The sequence below is a fragment of the Rhinolophus hipposideros genome (genome assembly GCF_964194185.1).
Source record: "Rhinolophus hipposideros genome assembly, chromosome: 2".
NCBI lineage: Eukaryota > Metazoa > Chordata > Mammalia > Chiroptera > Rhinolophidae > Rhinolophus > Rhinolophus hipposideros.
The window spans coordinates 99,400,805-99,428,125 of record NC_138048.1 but is presented as its reverse complement, the minus strand read 5'-3'; the positions used below and the strand labels follow the sequence as shown (position 1 = coordinate 99,428,125).

General features: G+C 43.0%; 1 protein-coding gene across 2 annotated transcripts in view; it reads left to right on the top strand.

Annotated features, from left to right (window-relative positions):
- Window positions 1-27,321, top strand: part of TIAM1 (TIAM Rac1 associated GEF 1) — a 347,472-nt gene that overhangs the window by 144,537 nt on the left and 175,614 nt on the right. The window contains exon 1 of one of the 2 annotated variants that reach the window (XM_081076605.1): window positions 11,819-12,005. The exons of the other annotated variant lie outside the window; for it this stretch is intronic. The gene's annotated coding sequence lies outside the window, so the exon portion shown is untranslated. Of the gene's footprint in view, window positions 1-11,818; window positions 12,006-27,321 lie in introns of those variants that run through there. 2 annotated transcript variants of the gene reach the window in all.

Here is a 27,321-nt window from a genome sequence, read left to right as displayed (position 1 = left end):
ATGGAATGGGAACTTTAGTGTGAGATTGCCAATTTCATGTAAGGGCACACTTGTCATTGGTGGTCATGAGTTTAAAGTAAGACCCATGGGTTTTGTTTGTTTGTTTGTTTTTTTCCACAGTCAACTGTGTGAGTGCAGGTCCAAACTCGGCAGTTTGTTGGATTTAACTGGGTTGGTATCTTTGCCAAACAGATGTGACCAAGTAATAGAGGGGCAAGGGAGTTAAGAAAGGGAATTTAATGATAGATCAAGGAGGCCTGGGAGGCAGCCAGGCTGTGAGGACAGCAAAACGTGGAGGGGTTGTTGGGGTTGGGGTCTGAGAGGAAGGGGTCTGGAAAGATGGGAGGTGGTGAACTGAGCATAGAAAGTATGAGGTTGACGCTACAGAGGGGTTATTGGTGTCTTCCCCGTTTTTGTTGACAGCCCTATGTATTTCACAGATTTAGCATGCAGTGTCTTGAAAATTCTTACCGAGTGTTATGGGATAAGTTGACAAGCACAAGTATTTGTGTATTATTGGAATAAATGTATATTTTTACATCAAATGTAGGTTATTTGTAAATGTATTCCCCCTTATTCCTTAGTTTTCTTATTTGGGGATCAAAAGGAGGTGGCAGAGGACTTTGCTTCTATAGGTGAAGGAGAGCTTGCAGACCTGGGTGGTTTTGACATGTTTCTAACCTTGATTTTCATCACGAAGGTGTATTCAACTTGTTAACAACCATTTGTGGAAGGTCTACCATGTGCCAAGCACTCTTTTAGGCACTTGAGATAGACTTGGGAGAAAAGTGGATGAAAGTCCCTGCCCTTGTGGTGCTTACATTGTAGCACGGGAGACAGCCAATAAACAAATAGTAAAATAAGAAAATATTTAGTGAGTGTGTAAAGGAGAAAAAAATAAAACAGGGAAGTGTGAAAGGAAATGCTCCACGGGAGAGAGATGGTGGTGGAGTGGGGGAATGGCCAGGAGGAGGTCACCTTGAACAAAGCTTTGAAATCTAAGGTCACATATACTCAGAACAAAGACAAGTGCCCACAGGAGCGAATAGGAGTTAGCACTGTGTCTCTACAAAAACAAAAACCCGTGCAAATGTCACAGGCCACGAATATGGTTTGCGGTTATTGAAACTGAATGAGATTGTGCTAATATGTGTCTAGGAGACTGTGGAAATGGGCAGTTCATTAGTAGCTATATTTGACTTTTGGGGGAGAGGGCTGTCTGGTTGGTTTTCCTTCAGGAGGCGGCTGACCTCAGACCCAGCCGACTTGACTAATGTTTCCCGATGGAAAGTTATATGTGTGAGGGATTAACCGGCTGTTCTTTAATGGGCTGGGTTCATCTGTGGCCAGAAAAAAGAACAAAAGTCTCAGGGTACAGGGCTTTTGGAAGAGTGAGAAGTCTGAATCATTACCCCAAGCCTAAGCAAGATATGTGCGTTTGTTGAGGGTGTGAAGCTGAGAAAAGTAAAAGTCAGAGATGGCTTATCTTGGGCCTAGCCAGCCCTCAGCCAGCATTCTCAGCTTGGTGGATTGGCGTCATTGGGATCCAATGCTGGGAAATTCCTCTCCTTAGAAACCTGTCAGCTGAGAGTGGAAGGCTGATCTTTGGTGTTTTCAGGTGAGCTGGTGAAGTGTTGACCTGCCTGCATGAGCCTACCATACTAACCGGTAGGCATGTGTAACCCTTGGGACCTGTGCCAAATGCCGTGTGTCATACTGTGAGTCATCTGCTGCCGTGTTTTACTGGGAAGTCTGGGAGCGCTTGAACTGGTTGAGCTCGAGCAAGATTCTGTTCGTTATATATTTCTTTTGATTGTGAACCAAGATTGTAAATAGGTTAGTACAAAATTTCCATCCAATGGTTAATTTTCTCAGAGCAGACCTTGAACTTGGCCTCTTGAAGGAGACCTTGGTTCTGGGAAAGGGCCTGGTGAATAAATTTACGAATTTCCTACACATGCATTATGCGTTTTCTTTGCTTGTTGCCCAATTGAATTTGCTTATCACAGGGAACCTTGTTCCGTCATCTTTCTCAGACGGAGTGATGATTACCTTCCGGGAGCCTCCTGACAAACCCTAAAATGTGTTGCTGACCTGCTATGTTTGGCCTTCGGACAGCGATGAGGTACCCCGTGAGTAAGTGCCGGCTTCAGGAATCAGACTCAGGTCTCTGACGTTGTGAGCACAGAACCCATGAATACCAAGGGTGATGATAATAATAATAATAATAAAACAAATATGATGAATGTGAAGGTATCCAGATTGATGACTACAGGCCAAATGTAGCAATGAGGTGGGGAGGGCTGGGGTCATAGCCTCAGAGAGACCAGGTTAGAATTTTAAACCTGACTCCTACTTGTTAAGCAGCTTTGGGCAGTTCATTTGACTGTACTGTGTCTCAGTTTCTTTATCTGTAAAATGAGTTTAGTAATATTTTGTTGAGTTTGTCACGAGGACCAGATACAAAAATTGATGAGCAGCCCCTAGCCCTGTGGTTTTCACAGAGTTAAGTACTCAGGAAGTGTCAGTGACTCATCTTCACATAGCCTCAGAAGCGAAATACTATTATAACCCATTTTACAGATGGAGGACTGAGGCTTTACGAAGATGAGGTGATAGGCTTGTGACTAGAAAAGGAATTCCTGGCCAGTCCAGTCTGTTAAATGTATAAAATGTGGTCTATTAAAATGTGTGCCATTTAATATTTTCAATTGGTAATTTGAATTTGATTTCTTTTCCCCATCTTAATGGTTCTGAACTCAGATCCAATCCTTTCTGGTTTCTTGATCTGCTTTGAAATTGGAGATTGGGGTGAGTTGGTGGAAGCGGATCCATGTTGAGAGGTGTTCCCTCCAGGTGTGACTCCTGGCATGTGTGAGAGCGCTCAGTGTGAAAGGTGGGGCTTGTTCTGTCTTCATAATTGCAAAAGATTTAATTCAATACATTAGGCAATCCCATTTTATCTCTTACAGTCAGAGAAAATCACTCGTTTAGGGGTGTGATTAAGATCATGGTGATGTGACAAGGAGAATGGCGCATTTTAAAGCTTGGTTAATGTGCTTAGATTCAAGTTTTGATTACATTTGTTGTTAGCAGTAGTATTTTGAAAAGCTACATGTACTTGAGCCAAAGGTTGAAAATGTTTACTATTTTAAAAAAGTGGTGGTAAAATATATGTAACATAAAATTTGCCATTTTAACCACTTTTAAGTATGCACTTCAGTGACATTAATTACCTACAAGGTGTGACCAAATAATACAGTGAATGTTTAAATTAAAAAAAATTATTACAGTAAAAGATACATTGCCATTAATCTCCCTCAAAATACGCCCCCTCACTTTGAACACACTTATCTCGTCATTCTTGCCACTTTCTGAAGCAGTTCTGGAAGTCCTTCTTCGTGACTGTCTTTAGTTGTGCTGTTGTGTCTGCCTTGATGTCCTGAATTGATTCAAAACACTTACCTTTCGTGGTCATTTTGATTTTGGGAAAGAGCCAGAAGTCAAACAGTGCCAGATCTATGAAAAAAGTGGATGAGAACACACCTCAATGTTTTTATTTGACAGCAATTGTCGTGTACTAGAAGCAATGTGTGACATGGAGGCTTTCCATTGAGATCATAAAATACGGTGAATGCTGCTTCCAAGTGCCATCCAATGGAAAGGCAGGGATTTTCAGTACGGGAAGCGGCGCGTTGAACTGTAGTACCGTGTTTCACTGAAAATAAGACCTAGCCGGACAATCAGCTCTAATGTGTCTTTTGGAGCAAAAATTAATATAAGACCCGATCTTGTTTTACTATAATATAAGACCGGGTCTTTATTATTATTATTTTTTAAACTTTTATTTATTTTCTTAAGTGTGTTTTTCCAGGACCCATCAGCTCCAAGTCAAGGAGTTGTTTCAGTCTAGTTGTGGAGGGCGCAGCTCACAGTGGCCCATGTGGGGATCGAACTGGCAACACTGTTGTTAAGAACACCACGCTCTAACCAACTGAGCTAACTGGCAGCCCCTAAGACTGGGTCTTTAATATAATATACTATAATATACTATAATATAATATAATATAATATAATATAATATAATACAATATAATGTAATATAATATACATATGTGTATATTATATTACATAAGATGAGATCTTATATTAATTTTTGCTCCAAAAGATGCATTAGAGCTGATTGTGTGCTAGGTCTTATTTTTGGGGAAACATGGTAACTGTGTGTGACAAGTTTCAACTTGTTTGGTGCAGTTAATCTGCTGTGAGCTACGGTTGAGAGAAGATGTATTTTAAAGTGTGCTGTAAATCATGGATCACGAACAATGCATTAACATGAAATGGGCAAACAGTTTCATCCTCCATGGCTTCTGGTCTACGGCAATTTCTGTCAAATAAAAACATTACTGTGTGTCCTCATCCACCTGATTGAGGATATCGAAGCAGCCACGACAGTGCAACTAAAGATATTCACAAAAGAAGACTTCTAGAACTGCTTCAGAAAGTGGCGAGAATGTTGTGATAAGTGTGTGCGAAATGAGGGGGCGTATTTTGAGGGGGATTAATGGCAATGTGTCTTTTACGGTAATAAATTTTGTTATTTAAGCATTCACTATATTTTTTCATCACACCTTGTACATTTACAATGTTGTACAACGATCACCACTATGTCCCAAGCTTTTTAATCACCCCAAACTGAAACACGATAACCATTAAGCAATGACTCCCCATTCCCCCACTCTCTCAGCATCTGGTAACCTCTAATTTCTTTTCTGTCTCTATGAATTTGCCTATTCTAGGTACTTCATATAACTGGAATCATGTGAGGCTACGGTTTTCCTTTTGTGTTGGACTTAATCACTTAGTAATGCTCTCAAGGTTCACCCAGGTTATTGGGTTTATCAGAACTTCATTCCTTTTAATGGCTGAGTTATTACTATCCATTGTATGGATAGATCACATTCTGTTTATCCATCCGTCTCCTGATGGACACCTGGGTTGTTTTCACCTTTTGCCTATTGTGAATAATGCTGCAATGAGCATTTGTGTACAAGCGAAAATGATGGTATGGTATTTTGCAACATCTGTAAAGACCTATTTTAATTTCTTAGGATTCTAGGAGTAGGACTTTTGTAATTGGGGGAGCCCCTGTCTTTGTCCAGAGTACCCCTGTGACCCCTTGGGCATGTATGAATTTGTCCCACGTCTCCACCACGCTTCCCCTGCAGTCTTGCCAAGCCTATCACTGTAATTTGTTTGGAAGGATGCTGGCTGCTGGTGACTCAGACTGCCTTCAGCTATCCCGGCTTGCCTGTATCCTTCCAACACTATCTCAGAGTCTCTTGTTTGCTTGTCTGGGGCTGAGCCAAGAAATTTCTCATTCACCCAGTTATTGTGGTTTCCTTGTTAGTTTTAGATGGGCTCATTTTGTATCATTTAAAAAAATTTATATGTGCCTTTGTACTGTGTCGGGGCCCCGAAATTATACATGTATATACTGCATTAAATGTTTACTTTAAGGAATTGTGTTTTGAGGAGGCAATGATTGAATTGGTGAAACACACAGCAGATTTGTTTCAGAAGATCTGGGTTCTAGGCTGAATCAACTATTCTTTTATAATGTGAGCCTGAGCAAGTCACTTATTCCTTCTGACCTCCCATGAATGAGTGATTAATAAACTCCCTTTCCGTGCTTATCTATGTGGGTTATGACTCTTCATACGTCTGTTGCCCTTCCTCAGGTCATTTAATATTTTGAGATATTAAATTTAAAACATTAATATTTTGAGGCTTCTTGTATTTCCTGATTTCAAATAATCTTTGCATGTTGGATTTTTGTTTATATTAGGGAAAATGGCACCGACTGCTCCTAGAGACCATAAAATCTAATGTCTGTGTTCTTGGAAGAGAAAATAAGACAAGTGGATTCTCATTAGCACGTTCCTCCTGACGTTAGAAGTCACCTAATTTTAGTTGATTATGTGCCTGTCACTGGGAAAGAACTGGAAGGCGTCAGGTGTTAGAAACACACCTTTATGTTCAATAGGAAAAAAAAAAAAAAGAAAGAAACACACCTTTGCACTTCGTCATAGTGCTAGGTGTGACCTTCCTGGCTTTACCTCATTTCCCCTTCCCTCTCTCTACTATGTTTCAGTCTGGAAAATGTGAAAGGACAATTACCAATGTATTTTAATATAAGAAAAATTAAAACCCATGAATAACAGGCCCAAATATTGTTATACTGGTTAGATTTGGTGTGAGCCCACCACCTGAGTGCCTCACTCTGTCCACCCTCACCAGGGGACCTGTTGTTGCTCCACCAGGGGGACTCGCTGGGGATGGCTTAAGGCTCATGAGGTCTCTCTGTGACTCCAAGGTCTTAGAGGGGCCCCCACTCTCTCGGCCTGTACATAACTGCCATCTGAACTGCACTTTATCCATTACCAAAAGAGCAAGATCAACCTGAAAAGACCAAAAACATTTGAAACACTAACATAATTTGAGATATAGGTTTGGCATCTTTCCTGATTGAAGATTGTCTTTGCGTGTTTAGTGCCCGTTACCATTTAGGGAAAATTCTTGGCGTGTGCCCGGCACAAAGCCCATTAACCCATGCACCCCATTGTTAGTAGGCATCTCTTTCAATTTCCAGAAACCAGATGAACGGGAAACCAGATGGCTTGTTCTCAGCTATTCATCTGGTTGTTGCTGGAGCCTGGACTTGAACAAGGTCTTCTTATTGTTATGCCGATGGCCGTGGGAGGCCTCCCCATGGGACGCTCCCTGACCTGGCTTGTTTGGGAGGCTATACTGAGGCTTATAAATATATCCTGTCCTGGCTACACATTCTTTGGGGAGAAGGCAGGACTGAAAATAGAACTTGACTTGTCTTCCATGAGTTATTCAGCAGGATCTTCCTCTTAGTGCCAATAATAATTATTGTTTATTGCTGCTGAGCAGAGAGGTGTCTGAAAGATCCCACACCAGTGAAAGCCCAGATGCTCTCACCCCCACGAACCACGTGTACCTCTTGTGCAAGCACACAGGGCCGTTGGAACCGGCAGCCTCCCTGTGTGTGGGCAGGACAACATCTGGCCCCATATGGTTTATTGCTAGTCAGTGCTAAGGGTTCATGGACTTTTCCTCTGCCTTTTGGTTACCTTTATCCTCTGGTTGCACTTCCTCCCTTCTCCCCTTCACCCTTCCAGTTACAAGCCTGGCTTCAGTTACAAGGACGTGGGCCACCAGTGAGCCCTGCAACTCTTGACTTTGGCATGTTAGATAAACGTTCTGTAAGGAAATGTAAATTTTTGCAGTGAGACGTTTACAATCAAGGAAACATATAATTGGACAATAGAGCCAGGAAGCAAGAGAAAATTAATTTGAACATCATAATTTAATGGTTGAGGAAATTGAAACCTCTGGATTCTGTGGACCTTGCTACACACTCAGTTGCTGCAGTGTATTCTGGAGGTGGTATTTAAGGGCTATTTAGAGTTTTCTCGGTCTCTTTTCGAAAGACTGCAGTTTTCAGGAATACTGCTCATTGGTTAGGCATTTAGTGTTCAGAGAGAGAAAACTATGTCTCTGAGTTTGGTTGGCGCAAGGTTTCATTTTAGATCATAAAACATTCTTGTGTCAAATCAAATTTAATGAGCGCCTGCACTTTTAAGACTTCACCTGAAAAGATGAACCTTGCTTTTGTCTCAGAGAGAAGGAAGGCCTCATCCAGGGCTGAATCAAGGGTTTTCAAACATGTCAGTTTCCTGAGCAGATCCTCACATCACCGAGCATGGAGTGGGTGGGGTGGTTCCATATTGAGACTTTTAATCAGTTTCCAATGTAAAAAATTGATTTTGGCAATCAGTTGGTAGCCAACTGCAAAATGTATTCATGAAAAAGCTTCTAAATTTCCACAGTGACACCATACGATTAGCGGGATTTGTATTTGGATCTGCAGTGATCCTGGGGAACCGGCTTTTTATTTGGATTCAGATGATTTGTGTTAATTAACAACCTGGTTGGGCTTCACCTAACTCAAGGAGGAGAATGCCCTCTCTCCCCAGCTTTGCTGATGATTCTCTGTTGCTAGGAGACATAGGTGATGGCAGGTGGTGTCATCACTTCTTACCTTGGTCCTGAGAACCTTCAACTCAGCTGATTGCAGGCTTTCTGGTAGAGTTGCCTCGATGTCTGATCAAGTTGGTTCTGAAGACCCTTGAGCAGAAATCCAGAAGATTCTTGCTTAAGGAAGGCATTTATACCATTGAGAACATAATTTAAAAGAAATATTAGAAGTCAACTGTCGTAGGTTTAATATATAAAACAGTAAGATAAAGACTGAATTAGTTAGTCTTTGGGGAAAATAAACTCTCCATAGTTGTCTTGTGAATGACTGTCAATTCAACTGACACAAAGGGAAGGAGAGAAGTTTAACTCTGTGACTTTCCCCCCTAAATACCAAATGTTGTTTTCCAGCATGTATTTATTTATGTATTATATATACTATATAGTCCTCTTATGTCTCTGTCTTGAGTTCTTGTGTAAACATCCATTCACAGTACAAATACCTGATAAGCATGTCATGGCTTATAGTTTTCCAAAATATTTTTACATAAGTCTTTTCATCTGTGCTAACGTGTGATTATTTTTGTTACACGTATCATATAACATCGACCCCAGGTTTATTCCCATCTTGGGAAATTGTTAAAAACAAAAGACAATTGTGCTCCCTCTACTGGTAGCATTTCTTTGCAACAGAAATACTGTCCATTCACACATGAATTTATTGCTATTGGTCAGGCTCATAACTGTGGTCACGTTTTCCTGTCCTAAATTTGTATGGTTTTTGCAAAGCAAAACTAGTGGCATTCAAAACCACAGGTTAAGAAGCTGTGACTTAATGAGGGACAGAGTCTTCCTTACCACCTACTGTCTAGTGCTGTGTGGAGGGGACCCGGAGCTTGGCTATGAAAATAAATGCTTTGGTGCAAAGAGACCTCCTCTGTGAGGCTGGTGGCCACTCCCTGGGGACATGTTGGGTGCTGACGTTGGTGGGCTTTCACCTGTGTTGTCAGCCCTTTTTCCTTGTGTCAGGCTTTTTGAAATCTGTCAGACACTGAATGAAACCAACAGGTTATATATGTGCTCATAGGTTGTTTAGACTCTTCACTGAAGGTGCCCTGGCGACTCCTCCAGAAGCAGCCATGGGGGACTTTTTATTTTCAATGCCTGAGAAATGGGCTTTGAGATTGAGACTCATTTAGTTCAACCCAACATGGTATTTATCAAGTACCTACCACCTGTTAGGCTTCAAGAGAATTTAAGATGAGCAAACCCACTGCCCCTGTCCCCTTCCTGAGAAACACTGCACAACAACAATAAAACCCTTCTCCCCCACCCCAGCAGAAATTAAATAATATCAGAAACAAGAAAAATAAAGATTCTTTGGTTCATTTATACCATTCCAGTTAAAGGAAAGACTATTTAAGTAAGGATGCAATCAGAAAACTTATAGAAAAGACATCTTCACTTTGTAAGTCCTTCACCCTGCCTGTTTGACTTTGTAGAGCTTGCATTCTTTTTCCGGTAAGTGGTTTGTAACTTTCTTTTCGATAAGCTGTAATGAGATTAAACATCTTTCCTGTTCTCAGTCTCCAGCTGATGATTGTCAAAGGAGGAATGACTAATGTGGCCGTGATAAGCCTGCCTTTGTCTATGTATCTTTCACATCTGCAGGCTTTGCCTTGTTCCCCCAACCGTGCTGTCTGTGATTTTAGAGCTGATACTCTGGGTGTACGTCATCTTGCTCCTACCCCTGGCTTGTTCATTTTCATCCACATTCAACATAAGTCTTCAGCTTAGTGAGTTGCATGGTCCTGAGACCGTGCCCCAAATCACTAAATGCTTAGGTGCTTGGACTCCAGTGCCCACTTTCTCCTGAGCCCTCACAGATGGTCCCAGCCATCAAATGTCACACAGTGGAAAGGAGACCTGCCATTCCACAGTTTTCGATATCCCTGGAGTGTCTCTTCATAATGATGATCGTACATAAAATACATCAGTTAAGTGAGTTGATAATAAGACCTCTATCTCAGGATTTCTCACTAGCAGTACTGTTGGCCTTTTAGGCTGGATGATTCTTTGGGGCTTTCCCGTACATTTGGGGACGTTTGGTGGCATCCCTGAGTTCTCCTTACTACATGTCAGTGTCGTGACAACTGAAAATGGCTCCAGATATTGCCAAGTGTTCCCAGGGGGGCACAGTCACCTCCTGTGAAGGACCACTGCTTTATCTGAACACTCCCTGCTCCTTCAGAAGTCTTCATGGGCATTCTTTTGTTCACTTGTTTCATTCATTTACCAAATAGTTATTAAATTTCTACTTATGTCAGCAGCCTCTATGTAAGGTACCAGGAATATAAAGATGAACCAGGCATCTACTTCTTCATGTTCACATATCTATATATGAATATGCAGGGGGTGCCAAAAAATGTATACACATCACTTGTATTCATCTTTTGTTAGCGGTATCTATTGAGTATTACAATTTTAATGCAGTTTTTTTCCTTTCTTAAAATGTGTGTACATTTTTTTGGCACCCTCTGTATATTTGAGTGAATTTTGAGTGAATTTTGAGTCAGTTTCTTTTCCACCATTTTGATTTTTATAATTATTATCTTGAAAGTCCCCTTTTCTGACTATTGCTTCCAGCCTATAACTCTGACAGGCATTTGAGTAACCAGGATTTCGTTACTGAATGTTGTGTTTCTGTTTCTGTAGCCTGCGTCTTTGAGGAAAGCCCCTTGCAGTGTGGGTCAGTATTCTTGACCTTCGACACAGCTGTTATTAACCTTGGAAAATGATAATGCTTTTTATCAATTTCGTCCATGAATGCTTCAACTCTTTCAGATACGGCCTCTGCTTGTCATTCTAGATCTCTATTTTCTTATATTGTGATTTCTTTCATTTTCTTTAGCCACCTGAGATTTCATTTAAGATGTGATCATCTAAAGTTTTATGTAATGAAACGAGTTTTTGAGACTCAAGGTCAATCCCAGCAGGAGGATGCCCATTAGGTTGCTGTTGGGTGGACTTTAAGTTAAGTTAGCTTGTGTCCTTAGAAATTTTAGAAACTGTGATACAAAATTGCTTGTGGGAAATCAAATGTACAGCAGTTAATTTTTTTAGGAGGAAGGAAAGTAGGGTATATTCCAGGGAGAAGCTTATAGATAGCTTCAAATGCGTTGGTAATTTTAATTTTTATGCGGCATAGTGGGTACTGGGGGGGGGTGTCATTATGTTATTCTTAAATATTTTTTTGTCTATCTAAAATGTGTTATATAATACATTTTAAAGGAAAGATAACCAGTTGAAAGTTTGTGTTTTGTTCTACCCCTCTCCATTCTTTTAAAATAGATATATATATGGGAATGAGGTGTCCACTTGCTAACCTACCCACATTCCCGCCTCTGAAGAGGGGATGTGTGCCATGATTTAAGATTTCCAGGCTTTTAAATCACGTCCAGCACTGCCTTCTTGCAACGTGTTGACGAAAAAAAAAAAAAATTGACAGGAAGTTATGCTTTCTGCTGGCGATCAGGTTCATCCGTAAAATGCTTAAGGCCTGTTGGGAAGAAATTTCCCCTAGGGATGCGAGGGCCGAGCGCCGTGCTCCGGAATGACCGCCGGCCCGAGTGTTCGGCGCGGCCGGAGCGCACGGGGAGGATCGCGCTGGAGGAGGAGGCGGAGAGCGCTGGCCGGGGGGGGGGGGGGGGGGGGGGCGGGGGGGGAAGGGGGAGGCGCTGGCGGGGGGGGAGGGGCGGGGCGACCAACCCTCGGCAGCACACCCACAGGACCAGATTCCTCGTCGCACGAAACTCCACGAGTCACGCCCACTCCCGCTGCCAGGAGCCGGGGGAAGGCTGCCGTTCCCTCCTTTCTGTTACTGGAAGTTGGAGACGTGAGGCAAGCCTGGAGGAGCATGTGCGCCTCGCGGGGCAGCGGTGAGCGTGGATTTAAAGTCCACTCGCGCTACGGGCGCATTTCTTTGTGTGGGGCGGTGAAGGCGAGCAGCCTTCGGTGGCTCCGGACGGGGACAGGCGGGATGCGAGCCCGGGGCTCCGTGGACGGGGCGGGGACCCGCGCCGCGCAGCCCCTGCCCGGATCAGCGAGGGGCTCTCCGCGGGGAGGGGCCGCGGCCCACGTGGGTCCTGGCTCCCCGGTGAAGGGGTTCGGGCTGCGAAAGGGCTTCACCTTTCTCCCCCTGCGCCTTCTGTGACTGAGGGCTGTAGGAGACCCAGGGGCGCGTGGGGTCGCGTCACCCACCAACGACGCGCCCTGCCCCCGGCTGTCCTGCGGCGCGGTCCCGAATGACAGGTTCCTGTCCTGGTACACGAACCCCGCGGAAGGCTTGGGATTCAAGGGAGAGGAATTTGCGAAGGAACCGTCTGAAGCTGCGGCGCCGGCAGACCCCTGGATGGGAGTTCTGGAGCGCGGCCTCCGACGGCCTTGGTTTCTCAGTAATCTTGTGTCTGATGAAGGTAGTTCAGCGCAAGGCCTCCTGGCTGTCGAGGTGTTAGTCAGGTGGAACTTTTTTGAAAATGTCTCCCCGTGGAAGCTGGTTTATCTTCAGATTGATTGCCTAAGTCAATTTCGGGTGGGGTGGGGTGGGGAGGGGAAGTTTGGGTGGAGGGTGGCCCTGGGGTTGCAATCATTGCGAATGACACTTCATAAGTCCCAGCAAAGGAGAAACTTGGCCAAAGGTAAAGTTTCTTGCAGACATTCTTTAGGCTCTATTTCGAGCCCCTCAAAGGCGCTTTCCTTGGGCAGGTGTGGTATTTGGTCCGTGTGTGGGGGTCAGAAGGAGGCTTTTGGGTTAACGCTTACCTGTGTCACCTATTTTATATCTGATCAACAGCTTAGTACAGAGCAGTTGGAGGTGTGTGTGTGTGTGTGTGTGTGTGTGTGTGTGTGTGTGTGGTGAGCTTCTCTTTCATAAGAATTTTTAGAGAATTGTCTTACTCTTAGGGCAAGAAACGAAGGTAAAGAAATACGTGGCTCTTATTGTACTTACAGAAAACCAAATTTCATTTTACAAGTGTTTCTCCCCCTTCTGGGGTGGGTGAGATCCGAAGGGTGTTGACTGATTCTGTGGTTCTCCTACTACCAGAATCGAACCCTCTGGCTTCCGAGGCGCACCTTCCCCTTGAGCTTTGGGGTTCAAGGGACAGGACATGGTTGCTGTGGTCACAGTTTTCTTTAGTTTGTTTTCACCCTCTAGCTTCCCTGAAGTTAACAATACAGAAGTAAAATGAAATGACTTTTAAGCCAAACTGGACTCACCCCAGGAAAGCATAGGTTGCTTGGTCCAGACTGTCCTAACTGCTGGAGCAGGTTTAGCCTTATTGTTGGCTTAAGAAAGAACATGAATTTGATACTGAATCCCCCTCCCTAAGGAGCCTTGAGCAGTTCACTTACCAGGAAAGGTAACCAAACTGGGTCTCCTGATAGTACTGGTAAAACTGACTAATATGCCCTTGTTCTTGGACTTTATGGAACAATAATCCTCAGCTAGAGAAAAGGGAATGTGTTATTCATGAAGGTTTCTAGACATTGTCACATGGGACTGTTAGAGGACATCGTCATGCAGACATTTGAAATGGGGTTAATTCTACTTTATTACCTTGCAGATGTTACAATTTCTGTGTATCATTGTTTTTTCCTTATGATCCCCTTACCTTTCCCATAAATAACTGGGTTGACTCTGGCTGTTTGTAATTTTTTTAAGTGCAGGTTTAATTTAATAGAAATAGGGCCATTAAAATGATTTTTTAGAAACTAAAACAAGGAATTTCCCCCATCTCATGTATAGTTTTAAATTTATTGGTATAAAGTTGCACGTAATGCCTTTGGTAATATTTTTAAAGACTATAGCATCTGTAAAAATGTTTACTTTTTCATTCCTGGCATTGGTCATTTGTGCCTTTTCCCTTCTTGATCAGTCTTGCTAAAGTATTATCAATTTTATTGGTCTTTTGAAAGAACCAACTTTGGTGTTTGTTTGTATTTTAAATGAAGCATAAACAAACACTACCTCCTCTCTTAAGTTTACAGGCATTTAACAAATTCTGCCCTGTGGAACTCTGTCAAAAAAGATTTTAAGGGCCTTTGAAACTAAGTGACTGTCTCCTAGCTGTAAGGAGAAAGGCGGTATGTATGTATCTTTTTGTGTCTTTGACGTAATGCTTTTCAGTTTTATTAAAACATACCTTGTGTTCTTGAGTATCATACACATTGAATCAAATGGTCCTAAGGTGGGTTTTGTGTATTCACTGGGGCACCCCTGGGATATTGTTCTGGAGACTACTAACTACAATGCGCATGAGACTTGCTGGTACTTTAATGTGAATTAGAGGTGCTTTCAACCCACTTGACAATATAGATCTATTTTTGTACCAGAGCAGAGCAAATTTGCTGTTAACAACTGAGGAAAAACATTGTATTTTGGTTCATATTTAATGCACGAGTCTTGGCATTTTAAAAGTTTTCTCAGAAAATCTTTGAGAATGTTGCAGTATAAGAGCAAGAACTTTGGAGTCACAAAGATCTGGATTTGAACTCCTGCTCTGCCTCTTTTAGCTGTGTGGCCTCAGGAAAATTGCCCAACCTCTCTGAGCTTTCATTTTCCCTTCTGTGAGATGGAAATAAGGAAAACTGCTTTGGTGGGAACTGTTGTGAGTTTTCTGTGACTATTCATGTAAAGCACCTATCTCATAGCTCACAAAGTAGGCCCTTAATAAATTGTAGTACGTTGAGTGTTTCCCATCTTACCCTTTCTTGTCATACTTCCAACCTCACAACCTCTCTTTAGTGATTTCCTTCCAGAAATGTGAAAAGTTACTGCGATGGAATTCAAACAAAAAACAAAACAAAACACTTCTCCCGTTTGTTCCCTCTTTTTTGCAGGCAGTTGGGGTTATCAGGTTCACTTTCCATATTTTCAATATTTTCATCTTATCCTACCTAGTCGATTGGTGGTTAACAGGCTACTTATCTTCCCCTCCAACTTTTTTCTTACTTCCCTGGGATTTTTTTTCTTAGCTTCATCTCACCTGTTCAGGGTCTCACTGCTCATGGGAGGGATCTTCCCTCCCTTCTTCCCTCCTTTCCCCCTCCCTCCCTTCCCTTTTCTCTTTTCTTTTCTATTCTTTTCTATTCTTTTCTTTTCTTTTCTTTTCTTTTCTTTTTTTTCTTTTCTTTTCTTTTCTTTTTTTTTTTTTTTTTTGCTATCTATAGGGTACAAATGAAATGGGTACAAAGCTCAAAGCCTGGCAGAGACTGGAATGTAAGTCAGTGGGGTTGCTTCTATGAAGGCAAAGTTTGTTAAATTTAGTTACTTCAGAATTAAATGGGAGATAGATAGGGCTGATTACCCTATCAATTTTGTATTGCTGTTGTATGTTCTGAGAATGTTTTTCAGAGCTTAGAGTTCCTCAGACTTGTGGGGGAAGTGTGGGGTAATTAATGCTATGGCTCACCTCCTCACCAAGAAGGGAAATGTAAAGTATGGGAGGTTGGCTGGTTAATATTTCTCCACAAAGGAACACAGTAAGTCCTCACTTCATGTCCTGGATAGATTCTGTGACTTTAAGTGTTGTATAAGAAAACCAGTTTTACCATAGGCTAATTGATATAACAACAGTTAGGCTCCCGGGGCATCTCATAAACGTTATAATAAAACGTTGAACGCTGTCAAACATCTAGCATTATTGAAGTCATCCAACTGTAAGCCATTTGTTCTTCCTGGGGTTTGTCAATTGAAAAGGTCCTGGGGAATAGATGGCATAATTAGTAGTATTTATGTAGATATCTAATGTTGCAAAGGGCTGAACTAGGTAGGGATAGGAAGTGATTGCTCTGCCCAAGGAGCGGGTTGGTTTACATCTTGTGTAGTGAGTTGGCCTCAGCCCTGGCATTATTTTTGAAGACCTCAGGTCAGGTTGACTAGCTGCCCTTCATCTGGCCTGTCTGCTGTGACCCGGGGTGCTGAGGACCAGCCCTGGTGCTGTTTGTTCTAGTTGGTGTTTTTCTGAGAGCGGAGAACAAGGAGGCGTATAGTCTTCATAAGTGTTTTGCAACACTGCTTCTCCAGTTTATTTGGATTCTGTTGCTTGAAAACAAGTACCGGCATGGCATTCATTGGGAAAACTTTTGGGGGAGAGATCATCACTTTTGGAAAGTTGTCTTCGTTTCACGATGTGGGATCGATTCGTGAAATCTTGTGCTGAACCAGAGCTCCTCGCGCCATACCTTGGAATCGTACGTTCTACTGTTAGAAAATTCTGACCGCCCCAAATTACGAAGTTCCGGTGGGCGAGCATAAGCATGGCCAGGCTGCTTTCTACAAAGCCATAGCTGATTAAGGGCCTGGTACATGCTTCTTCGATGATTGAAATACTAATACTAAATTCCAATTTATTGAGTGTCTACCACATATCAAGTACTTTCCCTGTGTTATCTTGTTAGTGTTTCAGAGGATGGTCTTGGAACCTCTGGAGGGATGTAAAAAATGAGCGCAAAACCCGTTATTTTCCTATGTCTGCTCTTGTAGGTAGAACCACTGTGGCCTGAGGCCCCACCTTTCTAGATCCGAAAGCCAGGAGACGGAGGAGGGTTGGTACCATGGGGTGTGACCCTTTGAATCCTAGTCTGTCACCTAGGAGGTGAGCAGCACCTGCGCACGGCACATTGGGAGATGTTGAGAAGCCTCTTCTGATTGGGGTGGGGTAAGTGGGGCATTTGCAGAAGGCTGGGACCTGAGGATTCGGGCTTTTTAAGTCCTATTGCCTAAGGATGCTGTCCAAATCCTCCTGTTCCAGGAAGTCCATTATTTGTGACTATTGTTTTAGTGGGAAGAGGGGTTGCTGATTCTCTCCACTCACCATTGGAGGCTTTGAACTTGATTTCCTGGGAAGTTTCTGATGCTTAGGGTCCCGTTCTTGCTGGGTCGTTCCCATGGACAAGCCAGACTTTGGAACTTGATGAAGAGGGTCTGGCGGTGTACCCCATGGCAGGGACACCTGACAGGTGAGCTCGGTCAGCCCTGTGAGCCATCTCTCACTTGCGGTGTTTCCTTCTGAGGCCTTGAGTCTTCCCAGCTTCTCTGTTGCCTGCCCTCACCATACCAGGAAAGGGGAAGAAAGAATTGATCCTGACTGCCGCAAGGGAAACTGGGTATCAGAAAGGGCTTTTCCTGAGGCTGTGGACAGAGAGCACGTTACCTTTGAGAAAGAGAGAGGTGAGCCTTCCTCTAAACTGCAAAGTTGGGTTAAAATGGAATATTTCTCTTGGGCTTCACTACTGTGCTCGTGTGGGATGACTTCATGGCAGGATAGGCCAGGGGCTTCCCACTGAAAGCATCAAGTGGTAAACGTGTAACATGCACAGGCACTCCGGGGAGGAAATATGCTGCTAAGACACCTCCCTACCTCCTGTGTGTGGCACGAGGCTCTTCTAGGGAAGTCCTGCAGAAAGGGCTGTGTGCACTTCCGTTTCCCTTCTGCCCAGTGGGGACAGCGACACGTATGCTGTGCAATCCCCATTCACTTCACAGGGGGAAAATGATTTAGACCAAAAGGGGCTTTATGACTATACAAAGTCGTGACGGTTCTTTTCAAGTTTGCCTTCCTACACCCATCCAAGCCTTGTTAGTTGGTAAAATAATACTGCACTGTTCAGCATGGATCAGGTTTGGCAATATGCTGGTTGGTCCTGAATGTGTACAAACCATGCGACCACTGACTCGATGGTGAGGCAGAATCACAGATGCTTCCTCAGGCGTGATCCCTGCAATTTTATTTCACTTTTTAAAAGTTTTACTGTAGTAAGAACACTTAATATGAGATCTCCCCTCTTAACAGAGTGTCAAATGTACAATACAGTATTCTTAACTATGGGTACACTTTTTTTTCCCAGTAGATCTCTAAAACATACTCATCTGGCATAACTGAAATTTTGTACCCGTTGATTAGCAACTCCCCACTTCCCCTTCCTCCAGCGCCTGGCAACCATCCTTCTAGTCTTCGCTTCCATGAGTTTGACTATTTTAGATATTTATAAGTGGAATCATGCAGCATTTCTCTTTCTGTGACTGCCTTATTTCACATAACATAATGTTCTCAAGGTTCATCCACAACGTGGCATATTGTAGGATTTCCTTCTTTTCTAAGGCTGAATAATATTCCAATCTATATATTTGTAAAACTGTGATATTTTTTCCCATTCATCTGTCATTAGATAGCTAGGTGGTTTCCACATTTGGCTACTGTGAGTAGGGCTGCCGTGGACGTGGGAGTGCTTAAATCTCTTTGAGATATGCTTGGATTTCTTTTGGATGAAAAATACTCGTAAGTGGGATTGCTGGATCATTTGGAAGTTTTATTTTTAATGTTCTGAGGAACCTGCGGCCTGTTTTCTGTAGCGGCTGCTGGATGGTGCATTCGGATCCCTGCCGCTCTGAGTTGCCCACCCAGTGTTCCGGGCCCTGCTCTGCAGATCCTGCTGTGACTTGTTCCTCTAGTCTTTCCTGTCGCTCCTGGTGGCCTGAATCCAGAAGGACAGGCTTAGCCACTCCTTTTTCTGCGTGTAGTGTACACAGCAGCCTGGAGACCTCTCTTTCCGTATTTACATCACATTATATTGTCATAATTCTGTTATTTGCCTTTTTGAGGGATACAAAGAATATAAATGAGAATAGTGCAGTAACAATAAAAGCAGCAATTAACCCTTGGTAGCACATGTCCCTGCTCTGCCCCTGTCCTTTTGGATGAACTTTGCCTTTGCTGCATATTAATTAGCTCCTCCCACATGCTTTTACTCCTAGGCAGCCAGTAAACACTTCTCTTTGTTGGAGGGCTGCCCCTAGGGGTTGGTCCTCATCTTTGACCAAGGAATCCCTGTAACCCCAGGGCAGTCCTCCTCCAGGGCAAACCATTAGAAAGGCTCATGTATTGGGGACAGCTCTTGAGTTCTCCTGTCTTGTCTCCAGGGAGCCCCTGTGGCTTTGTTCTCCAACTCTGCAACTGGTTTTCTTTGGAAATGCTTCCTAATAAATAACTTAAACATGAATATTCATCTCTGCTTAAATATTACTTGTTCAAGGCAATAGTTAGAAAGTGGGAGAGCTAGGACTCGAACCTGGGTCGCCCGGCTCCAAGGTCTCTGCTCTGAACCCGAATACTCCCGTGTTTCTCCAAGGAGGGCTGCTCGACCTTTGCTCTGTATGTGCCTCAGCATGAATTATAGTGACTGCCATGGGGTGTTAAATGCTTACTTAATGAGTGGCTGTCCGATCCGGCGCCCTTGCACTGTGCCCCGGGCAGCCTTTCTGGGTCCTGACTCCGTCGGCTTTCCTTCAGAGTCAACGAAAGCCGACCTCCACCTTGCTGCCTTTCCAGTTTATCCCAGCCCACTCTCATTTATCCCCCCAGAATGTGTATTTTCCCCTCACATGTTGCCTTTTGTATTGTCCCTCTTCCCAACCTGATTGTAAATCCTTAAGAGTTGTGAGTGTGTGTCCTGACCCGCAGAACAGGTGCTCACTGATCTGATTCTTTTGGGATTAATCACAACCTGGTTAGAGCTGTCTGTCCAAAGAAAGGCCACGGTTGTTTCCGGGTTCTGTGAAGGAAGGGCAGTAAGGAGGTTAAGGAGCAAAATTGAAAAAAAATAAGCAAGGGATGAATTTCAAAATCACCAGCCCATCTTTGTGTGACTCTGGCTGTGTGTTTTCACACTGCAGCTGTTCGGGTGGAATCACAGAGTGGACGTATCATCTCTTGGCTTCCAGCATGGAGGCTAGCCATCGTCTCTCCTGGGGAACTGGAGCAGATTTATGTGATGAATAATGTGGATTCTCGTCCAATACTTGGGACATGGTTTGCTGTTCGTGCAAGTGGTCGGTGAAACGTGTCAAAGCCCCTTTTACCCCCATTCGAAAGATAACAGAGATGTCCCTCAGCAAACTTAATGTGTTGAGTTTTAGCTGATGGCCAGCCAAGCAGTCCAGTGACCTCTCCACTTTGGCCCATTTGGACAGACTTTGCCTCCTGGGTGCGTCCACAGTGAAGGTCTCTAACGAGGGCTAGGCTGGAAAAGAGCCTGCATACACAGAGTCCCTCCTGTGTGCCCGGCATTCTGCTAAGTACTCTCTAACAGAGTAAATGACCCGACCTCACAACCATCCTGGATGTGTGTATTCTTCTCTCCAAGTCCAGCTGATAGTACCCACGTTACTTAACTAAAATCACAACATGATGGTGGTGACCCTGGATTTGAAGTGTGTTTTATCTGACTTCTAAACTCATGACAATTCCCATGTGTCTTGACCTTCCATTCCAGACAAAAACAGGGGAGTTTAGATAATTCTGAGGATCCTATTAACTCTAGAATTCTGAGACTCTGGCGGGCGTTCCTGATCTATACCATTTCCACCATAACCAGTTCTCCTGGGCACTTCACTGTTCATGAATTTGTAAAAGTCAATATTGCTTGAAATAGCATGTTTAGGTGGGACTTTTTTCAGGTGGGGTGTCTAATATTTGAAAGCGCTGACTTTATTTTTAGACGCTCATCCACAGGTGAAACATATCAAGCCCGTTCTTTGGACACACTCAAGAAAGTTAAGTAGTTTTGTCTTCTTTTTAAGAAGAGGGAACCTCTCCAGCTAGACTCAGGAGTTTTGGTCACTGTCTTGTTCTGTGAGATGAATGCTGGTGCCTTGAGTCTAATACAGCAGGACACCCTGTAGCCTTTCTCTCTCTCCTGCCCACATTGCATAAACATTGGCATGGCAGGGACAGATGGCCACTCTGGGAGCTCCTTTGATGTCACATTTGGTGCCTGGGTGGGGGGTAAGGGTGCTTGCAGCCAGTCACCACAGGAGGAGAGGCTGACTGGGAAATACCCACTTGACAGTGGGTAAACAAAAGCTTAACGCGGAAAAGCAGGGTGCCCCTGGTACATATGCAGGCTGGGGCAGTAATGGAGTTGGGTTTACATAAGTGTGTTTAGCTTGGAAAAAAGCCAGTCGGCTCAAAGCACAGCCTTTTCTCTCTGTTCCTAATTGATGCTGGTCAGTGTTTAGTTTTATTGTGGGAACGTGAGTGCACTGTGGGGAGCAAGGGGGTGAAAAAATTGGTGGAAGGGAGTGATGGGATTGCAGATAATTTATTGTCAGACCTGGAAAATATTTAATTCCAGAGACCTGGGTTGTCTTTGCTGGAGGCTCAGATGAAAGTACCTGAAATCCTGGGAAAATCGAGATAGAGCAGTGGGGGCCTTTATCAGCAGGACTCTTTGCTGGTCAAATAGCATCAATCTGTGTAATGGGGACTGAAGGCTTTGATGGAAATAGGAGGTACAGTAACGAAGAACAGTGCCCAGACGGAAAGGATGTGAGGCTGCAGAATCACACCTGAAAGAAAAATCAAGAGTTGACAGTATGTATGATCAAATGTGGTTTTTTTTGGTTTTCGTTTTAGAGGGTAATAGCAGTCGCCCACATGTAAACCAAGCAGGGAGTCTGTCTGATCAAAGTGAAAAGCCAAAAGCCCCGAAGGTTGATTGAAAGCTTTACCTACCTATTCTACTCTCTGAGTGATAACTGTTTGGTATTTCTTTGTTTAATGCATTTACAGAAGTCCCAACAAAGCAAGTTAAGGTAATGTGTTCAAGTTAACAGAGTGGCATCTAATTACTAGGCTTTGTATTGATTGGGAGGGTGGAGGAGGATTGGTTCATTGAATGTTTTCAGTAAATCATCCATGGGGTAGCTGTGGGTGCAGTCTTTGGAAGTGTCTTCAGAGGATTCAGTGAGCTGTGACACCCAGCTCGCTCACACTCCCTCAAGGAGGTGACAGTGTAGAAGGGAAGAAAAGAGAATGCCATTGAAAAATGCATAGGGGCCAAATGAGATATCAACTAGAAGTTGGGTAAATTTGAAGGGTCAGGACAAGTTCATTCAATGGTGGAATGATCAGGAAAAGTATTAACAATATTATTTCTGATTTCTGTTGCTTATTAGGAGCTTATTCTCAGCCTGGCACAGCTCTAAATGCTTCACATATGTTAATAGATTTACTGTTCCCAACAACCTGAGGAACTATTATTCTAGCTTTAAAGCAGAAGAAGCTGAGGCAGAGAGAAGTAAAGGTGACACAGCTCGTGCGTGGCAAATCCAGGTGGCTACCCGGGCAGCCTGCAGTCCTGATACCCCCAGCCTCTGTGGTCCTTCTGATTTCTGAATTTCCTGTATTGCTGGCGAAGTCAGTACATCTACAGTATTCAGTTCTTTATCAGAGTTGTAAGAATCAGAGGCACACAGCCAATGGGAGCACTTACTACTTCTGCTTCACTGTTCAGTGTTCAGAGGAATCTTGTTTGTGCCGATGTCTGATAGGCCTTTTAGTCATGAAAAGATCTAACTGACTTTTTGTAGCCCCTTGGAGGGTGATTTTAATGATCATATAAATAGCGTGAATATGAGTGTGGGAGTTTTATTACCTTGGTGGTGGTTCTGTAGGTTTTCTCCAGTGTCAGTGTTGATACTGCTAGAAATGGTCTCCTGCTAGGGCACAGTGCTTGTTCTCTTTAGGCAAATGGTTCTTTTTTTAATTAGGTGAGGAAGGGTATGTATTGCAAGTTCCATCATTTGTATTTTAAACAAAACTGGATATCATTATTTGCTGGTTAGTGTTTATTTAATAAAACGGGGAGGAGAGAAAAGCACTGAGCTAGAACTTCAGAGACTCAAATGCGTGACCTGAGTATCCTAACTCTGACGTTAGGTGAGCCAGTTGCTTAGGGCAGCAAATTACCTCCTCAGGTCCTTGTGATGTACAGAATTTTCTCACTATGTGGTACTCAGAACCTGTAATAGGGCTATTATGCATCAAGACTTTTAGCTTGATATTACTGCATTATTTATTTAAACATGTTTGAAACCCAGATCCTGTGGCTGCATTTTATATTTTTGGTGTCATATTTAAAACACCGTGTTTGTTATCTTCTGGTTGTGTTTTGCTTTCTTTCTTTCCTTTTTAATTCAGGAGTAGTGGGTTTCATGTAGGATGTAATTGGAAACTAAAGAAAAGATAGGATCTGGAAGTAATTTTCAGCAGTAGAGAAATTAAACAAAATGGGAAAACACACCACTTTGTTGCTAGCCGGGTAAAGGGAGCGTGTCAGTGCCTACTTGCTTCTTCTCAGTAATTGGACCCATCATACATGGATGACGTTTTCACTGGGACCTTACAGTTAAAAAAAAGCAAAAAGCAGATTTGAATGTTCAATATTTTCCTCTTCTCAAGAGTACATTGCCTGCCTCTGATTTGTGTACAGATGTTCCTCATGTTGTAATGGGGTTACATCCCCAGAAACACATTGAAAGTTGAAAAGACCGTAAGTCCAAAGTACATTTACTGCACCTACCCTACTGAACGTCATAGTTCAGCCTAGCCTGCCTTAATTGTGCTCAGAACCCTTGCATTAGCCTACAGTTGGATAAAATCATCTAACACGAAGTCTATTTCATAGTAAAGTGTTGAATATCTCATGTGATTTGGTGTGCCTATCCCTTTTGCACCATTGTAAGTTGAAAAATCATCAATTGAACCATCATAAGTTGGGAACTGTCTATAATTTGAAACCAGATTGAAATCCTTCAAGTGTGGGTGTCCCCTCTCTATCCATCTGCCCTCCTTTCCAGCCCTCTCTTTATTTACCTCACAAATGGAAGTGGTATGAATGCTCAGGAAAACTTTGAGTGTGATAAATACAGGTTGTGGGAAGCTCATCTGCAAAATGTCAGCTTTGGGTAGGCATTTTGTAAATGTCTACATTTACAGATGTAAAATGGAAGGCCTTCTAAGATGTCTTGTGGTTTGATTTGAGTTGTCAAAGCTGATGTGGTACACTTGTGGGGGGGACTCGTTCTGAGTAGCTTGGTGGTATGGGGGTCTTTCATTTTAGGAATGAATTTTGATTTCAGAAATTGCTGACAATGAATTTTGATATGAGAAATCATGGTTTCTTTTGGTGTATCATGTCTTAAAATATGTTGGGGCTCTCAGACGTCACCTTTCCTCCCATTTTTCCTGAGAGTTGTTGTGGCTGGTATTCCTTTGAGCAATTTTGGGCTAAAGGACCTTTGGTTTGTGTTTTGATGTGGTGAGCTCCTCATTTCTCTTTTCTAAGAGATGTATCTATCTCACTTAAGATGCCACGTTTCTCTGGGTTTTGTTTAATAATTACTATGTAGATTTTTGACATAATTGGCTGAATGTATGCTTACTTTCCTAATTTATTTCTTTACCTTTCAAGGCCGTTTTATGAAACTTTGTTTTAAAATTTGTCTAAATATGGGTCGAATTCTTGGTTGAATGTTTGAAATACATTCACCAGTCAGCAGTTTTTTAGTCCCTCCTGTGAGCTGTACTCAGCGAGAGGCTTCTGGTACTCAGGCAAGGATGTGGCGGATCCCTTAAGAGAACCCACTGGCTAGTGGTACCATTCGAGAAAAATGGACTAAGTGTAATGGAATTGACAACAAAATCCCACAGATTTTATGAATAGGGACAAAAGAAAATATTCAAAACTTGTTTTAAGTTTCATCGTTTATAAATCCATTTGAAGTACTTGAAAAAAACCATAGTGTTAGAAATGGATTTGTGTGTGTATAAAACTAAAGCCAGACTTCTTTGTCAAATCCAGTTTCTCAAAAATGTTCTTAGAGAGCAGGACATTCCTCAGGAGTCTGAAGCCTATTTTGTTTTCAGCTCGCTAACGTCATGCTTCACATTTTTCTCGGTATCCTTTTTATTCTCTAAGGTGCTGTTAAAAACATAAATATCTATACAAAAGCTTGCATACTGATATCTATAGAAGCTTTATTTATAATTGCCAAAACTTGGAAGCAACCAAGATGTCTTTCAGCAGATGAATGGATAAGTAATCTATGATCATCCAGACAGTGGAATATTATTCAGCTAAAAGGAAATGAGCTATCAAGCCATAAAAAGACATGGAAGGAACTCTAAATGTACGAGTGAAAGACGCAAACCCAAAATGCTACATACTGTATAATTCCAACTATATGACATACTGGAAAAGGCAAAAAAAAAGCCCCAAAACAAAAATAACTATGGAGACAGTAAAAGGATCAGTGGTTGCCAGGGGTTCATGGGGAGGGAAGGGTGACTAGGTGAGCATGGGATTTTAGGTAGTGAATATATTCTGTATGGTAATTATAATGGTAGACATATGCGCATGTCCTTATACGTTTGTCAAAACTTATAGAATGTACAACGCCACGTGTGTTCCCTAATGTAAACTATGACTTTTGGGTGATGATGACGTCAGTGTCTTCTGTTCATTGATTGTTACAAATGCACCACTCTTTGAAGGATGTTGATAATGGGGGAGGCTATGCATACGTGGGGGCAGAGGGCACGTGAGAACTAGCTGTACTTTATGCTCAATTTTGCTGTGAGCCTTAAAGTACTCTATAAAATCAAGTCTATTTTAAAACAAGAACAACATACAAGCCAGAGTTGAGGAAACAGCTGTGAATTCTCTTCATGGTCTCCAGTAAAATGTCTTCTTCTGACTTACGTTACTTTACAAAGTCCTTTGCAGTTGGTGGGCAACATGGAGAATCCCTGTGAAGCACGAGGCTCTGATATTCAGAGAACAGGGAGATGATAAGAGTGGGGATTTTCCCTGGTGGCTTCATAGCTGTGAAAGTTCCTGTTTCAAGTTCCTGTTTTCTTCCTTCTGACCATGAATCCTACCAGTGCTGTCGGTACTAAAGATGCAGTTGTTGGTGAATTGATTCCTTTGGTCGACTCCACACTCACTAGATTTGGGCATGGTTGGGGAGAAGTTGGGCTTTGACAGTGTTGTACAGTGGCCGGGGGATCAGAAGTGGTCAGAGCCTACCTTGATCCTGCTACCTTTCCATGGGGACTTACCAGGGGGCCTGTGTGCGTAGGGCACGCTAACACGGAAGTGAGCAATTGCAAAGATTTTCCTAGAACTTTCAGTGCTTGTCCTTGCAGGTTGTCTTTTGCTTTTTTGAAATCACCACTCATGTCTTCAACAAATATTTACTGAGTGCTTCACTTTGTGCCATGCCCACCTCCAGGGACCGTGATACAGCAGGGAATAAGACCAAGAATTCCTGCACACATGTGACTGACATTCTGGAGGCGGAAGATAGACAATGAGCAAGTAGCTAAAACATGGAGTATGTTGACAGGTGATTCTTGCAGTGGAGAACGGGGAAGCAGGGAAGGAAGCTACCATGCTTCCCCAAAAATAAGACCTAGCCAGACCATCAGCCCAAATGCATCTTTTGGAGCAACAATTAATATAAGACTTGATCTTATTTTACTATAATATAAGACTGGGTCTTATATTAATTTTTGCTCCAAAAGATGCATTAGAGCTGATTGTCCAGCTAGGTCTTATTTTCAGGTAAATAGGGTAGACAGCAAGTCGGGCCTGGCACAGTGAAATAGAGGGCAGGCCACTGGGGCTTGGGTGGAGAGCGCCAGGGGGAGGGTCAGAGGTGAGGACCAGAGGGGTATTCAGAGGGGCAGAGTGGGTAGGACTGTTGGTGAGATGGGCAGCCTTTGGCGGGCAGTGGGCGGGAGACATGGTCTGCCTGAGGTTTTAATAGGATCCCTCTGACTGCAGTGTTTAGATAGGTGAGGCCGCCTTCTCACTTTCACCCTCGTGGCCGGTAATCTTTGTGTCTGAACAGTGATTAGACTTTGGTACAGCTAACTCAGCCCCAATTCCACTGGTGCTGTTGGAGTTTTATTAATCAGTAATTTTTAACTTCTCTACGTACAAATCTTTCTTTATAGTTAGTGGGAAAAAGGACTTTTATCATGAACGGTAGTTAGCTGATGAATTCTATAATGAGTTCAAGAGTGCCCGAAAATGTTCGCAGATGATTTAGGGCTCTCTGCAGATCGATGTTTCATTTATCTTCACAACAGAAGGATCCTCCTCCCTGCGATTAGCTCTGTTTTGCCTCTGAGAGTCCCTTTTCTTGCCTGTAATCAGATTCGACTTAGGTACATGCAACCAAGATTGCTCTACCCAGCAAGGCTGTCATTTAGAATTGAAGGACAGATAAGGAGTTTCCCAGACAAGAAAAAGATGAAGGAGTTCATCACCACCAAACCAGTGTTACAGGGACGCTTAGAGGGACTTCTTTAAGATGGGAGGGACATTAGGGATGGGCGAAAGGAG